The following is a 4,357-nucleotide window of genomic DNA, read 5'->3' on the forward strand; positions in this document are numbered from 1 at the left end:
CCTCCCACAGACCCTGTCCTCCCTTCCCTGCTCCCTTGGCCACAGTGACTGCTCAAGGGGTGGAGCTAGAGGGAGGGTCAGGGGTAGGGTCCTGGCAGCCAGACATTGCAGGGCATCGGGGAGGCCTGCGAGACACACTCAGAGTGTCAGAGCAACTGCTGCAGCACCAACAGCCTGAAGCAGCAGACCTTCTGCGTACCCCAGACCTTCTTCCTGACCTGCCCGCCCTGGAGTAAGGTGAGCTACATCTTGGGGAGGGGCTGCAGGGGCAGGGCAGGCCCAGCCCAGAGAGAGCCCACATCCTCGCCTGTAGCCCGATGGGTACACGTGCATTCACCACATGGACTGCTGGAGCGGCTGCTGCACCACCACCAGCGCCAGGGACGTCACCTTCTGCAAGCCCAAAACCCTCTTCCTACAGTGTCTGCCCTGGAAGAAGGTGGGCTGCGGGCGAGGTGGGCCAGGCCTGGGGCAGGCTTCCTGGATGCTGGGATGACCTGTGTCCTGTGTCCTGTGTCCCAGCCCAATGGGGCTGCATGCACTAATCACAGGGAATGTGAAAGCCAGTGTTGCATCAAGGCAAGGCAGCCCAACCAGCCCCGGTGCACCCAGCGCAGTGGAATCCTGGCCCGGTGTCTGTCTGTGGTGAGTCCCAGGCAGCTACTCGGGGTGGTGTGGGCGGAGGGTGGACTGTGCCCGGCACTGCTGGCTAGTGGGGCCTGCAGGAGAGACTGCTCTGTGCCCCCACCAGCTCAGGTTGCCTCCCCAGGAACGTGCACAGAGCTTAGGGCTAAGAGCAGGCGGCTGTCACTCCAGTAAGAGGACAGGGGCCTGGGTAGGATTAAGAGCTGATGGCTAGTGGGACCCACACAGGGGGATCGGACAGTACGGGGACCAGCACCTGGAGGACGCTGCCACTTTGAGTTGGAGTGTGCAAGCAGCAGAGCAGCCCCAAGAGTACACCCTGTCTCCAGGGGCCGCTCCCAGAACCTCTGAGTGCTCATGCTCGGGGTGCTCAGAAATGAGGGAGTGCAGGGAGATGAAAGAGGGCAGGGGATGATAGGGTGCAGGAGATGTTGGGATACAGGGGTGATTGGGTAAGGAGATGATGGGTACAGGGGATGATGGGGTAAGAAAATGAGGGGGTACAGGGGTGATGGGTGATGGATCATGGGATTCCGGAGATGATGGAGTACAGATGATGGGGCAGGAGACAGGTTTGGGAAGGAGAGAGCAGCTTGTGTGGGGGTTAGTTGTTGCTAAGTCACCTGCTCAGGGTGAACTGATAGAGGCTTCTCCCTCCACTGAGTTAGGAGCCGAAATGAGCCCAAGCACGTCCTGAGCCCTCAGGTCGGCTGCAGGGCCTGGCATAGAAGAGACTCAAGAACGCCCCCTGCAGGTGGCCTGCATATTCTGCCTCAGGCCCTGTGCCAGGTGCCCGCTGCTTAAGCCCACCCCTATTAAACAACCCTCTAATGGAAGACCAAGAGGGTTTGTTATGAACGAAAGATACCCAGGCTCTAGATACTACATTGGAATAATGGAATAATAAATAAACTCAATACAATCAGACAAAAGTTTGATTGTGGGTTTTGTTTTGTTGGTTTTGGGGTTTTGGGGTCACACTGGGTGTGCTCAGGGCTTACTCCTGATTTTGTGTTCTCAGAGCAGGGTGTTCTTGGGTGTGGGCACTGGCCTGGGACAGGTGGCTCCCTACTGAGAAGCTCCAAGTTGTGCCCTGAGCGCCAGTGGATACAGCGCCCTGGAGACCCCACCCCTTGGTGATGCCCCCCAACCTGCAGCTCTTCTTTTGGCCAGAGACTGGCTGGTGTCCCCACTTCCTCCCAGCAGGGGCCACTGCTCACCAGCCAACCCAACCTGCCCCAGCTCTCAGCTCTGCCCCGAACCCCTGTCCCCCAAGCTCGGTGTGTCTGCCCCCTCCATGGGCTCCCCTGAGGGGAGGGACAGGGTCTGGACAACTTGCCCTCATGCAGGAGGCCCTGGGTTCCTTCACTCGCCCCAGATACTCTTTCTGTTTGTGTCAACAGATGCTTCCTGGGGACACCCATGGACATGGGCACATCGGGGCAGTCCCAGCACACAGTCCTGATCCCAAGTTCCTAGAGAAGAAGCCACTGGCCCCAGCTCCAGTCCACCTGCTTTTGGGACTTCAGGGCTGGGCCTTGGCCCTGGCCCTTTCTGGAGACCCTCCTCCGGGGAATGTTCCCAGAAGACTCCAGGGGGACATCTCCAGTGAGTACCTGCCCAGGCCCTGGGCACACGGGCCTCCCAGCAGCACCGCCATGTCTCCACCGACCTGGCCACCAGCCCCACTTCCCACCGCCGGACTCCACAGTGAACCGCGCCTGCCAGTGTCTTCCCACAGGCTCTGGCCAGTGCCCCTAAGGCAGGTTCCGGAGGGGGCCGCCAGGGGGCACTACAGCCCTGTGGTCCTGGCTCTGCCTGGCCGCACCACCTCGGAGGAAGCCAGGCTATGGCTTCTGGCCTCGCTGGCCTGCCGGGCCTTTGTCTGTATTTCCGTTTTGTTGGGCATGGGTGGTGCTGCAGCACCGTATAGCCCCGGACAGATATCCTTGTCCCCACTCAGCTGGAGAGTTACTGTTCAATTTGAGCGATTTTTGTAGGGGGAGCGCAGAGCCCGTGGCTCCTGTATGGGTCCCTGAGGCATCTCTCTGGCTCAGATAAATTATTTTTTTTAACTTGGGGAATAAAGGGTTTTGGGGGTCACATCCAGTGATGCTCCTGACTCCGCACTTGGGGGTCATTTCTGGCAGTGCTCAGGGGACCATATGGGGTCCAGGAATTGAGCCTAGGGCACCCGCTGTACTATCTCTTGGCCCTAAGTTCTATCCTCTAACCCATACTTTGAGCTTTACCTGCTGATCATTTAATCTCAAAGGCTTCTGGGTGAGGTATCCACCGGGTGCACGCACTGCACAGGTGCAAGGGTTTGGAGCTGGACTTCCTTTGAAGCTTCCAGCAGGTGCCCCCGGCAGCACCCGTGGAAGGGAGGCCTCTCAGCGCCCAGATCTCCACATGGGTCTTGCTCCACCATAAAAGCTCCCCTTAGTAATGAGGTCTCTTTCCAGCCCCAGCCTGTGTGTGACGTGAGGACTGGTGTGTGGGGGGCCCTACTGCCCCACAACTCTGTTCCGTGTTTAGTCCCTCACAGGGCCCCAATTTCTTGCTCCCTCCACCCCTATCCACCCATGGGTCCCTGAACTAGGGGTGTTGCACAGCCTGCAGCCCTACTGTGTCCCCTGGAGGCCAGTCCTTCAGCCACCAAAGGCAGAGCAGGTGACAAGGTGCTCCCAGCAGACACACCAAGGCTGCTGAGACTCAGACCAGCAGAAGGGTCTTTGGGGCAGTGTCAGGGCGGGCCCACACACAGGCCCCTCAGCCACAGCCCAGTTCTGGGTCAGGCATCTCTTTCCAAATGTCCATGGCAGACTGGGATGTGTCCCCCCCAAATGGGGCGACACCCAGTGGACAAGCAAATGGACAAGTCCAGTGAAGAGAGGTGAAGTTTCTTGATGTGAGGGGGCCTGGGGATTAGGGAATGACTCTGCCCCAAAGCTCCTGCTCTGTGTGTGAGGTCTTGCAGGGGACATGGAAGCAGCAGGAACAGCCCTGAGCAGGGGACCCAAGTGGGACAGTAAGTGCTGTGTAAGCCCTGCCTGTAGCCATCACACTGGCACCCGTGTTGCACATACCTGTGTATCCACTCTGACCCAGGCTGCCCTGCCCTCGCTGAGGGCGGGCATAGACCCAGAAGGTAACTGAGTCCACAGTGAGAACGGGCAGTTTGGGGATACTCAGTTACACCCCTCATACTCACACTCCATTTTGTGGAGGGTGCTGGGCCTTGATGCAGTGGCAGTGAAGCTTATGGAACACAGGCAGAGGCTCTGGGGTGCGGGTGGCCAAGGATGCCAGAAGCTTCTCCATGGCACCCAACCCAGCAGGTGAAGGAAGTCTCCACATGAAGACTTTTTTTTTTTGGCAGTCAGTGACCCCAGCGATGCACAGGGGTCACTCCTGGCTCTGTACTCCGGAATACCCCTGGCGGTGCTCAGGGGACCACATGGGATGCTGGGAATCGAACCCAGGTTGGCTGTGTGCTCCAGCCCCCACATGAAGACTTCTGATGTAGTTTAGACCCTTGGTGAGTGGGGCTGAGACAGGACCCAGGAGAAAGCAGGAAGTGCTAGAAAGGTCTTTCATAAAGCCCCCTTGGGGAGGAATCTAGGCCCCTCACGTTTCTATCAACAGCCTGTTTGATGCTTCTCAAACCAGAAAATTCTGTGCAATTCTGCACAACAGAACAAGGCAAAAC

Source organism: Sorex araneus, chromosome 9 (genome assembly GCF_027595985.1).
Source record: "Sorex araneus isolate mSorAra2 chromosome 9, mSorAra2.pri, whole genome shotgun sequence".
NCBI classification, from domain to species: Eukaryota; Metazoa; Chordata; class Mammalia; order Eulipotyphla; family Soricidae; genus Sorex; species Sorex araneus.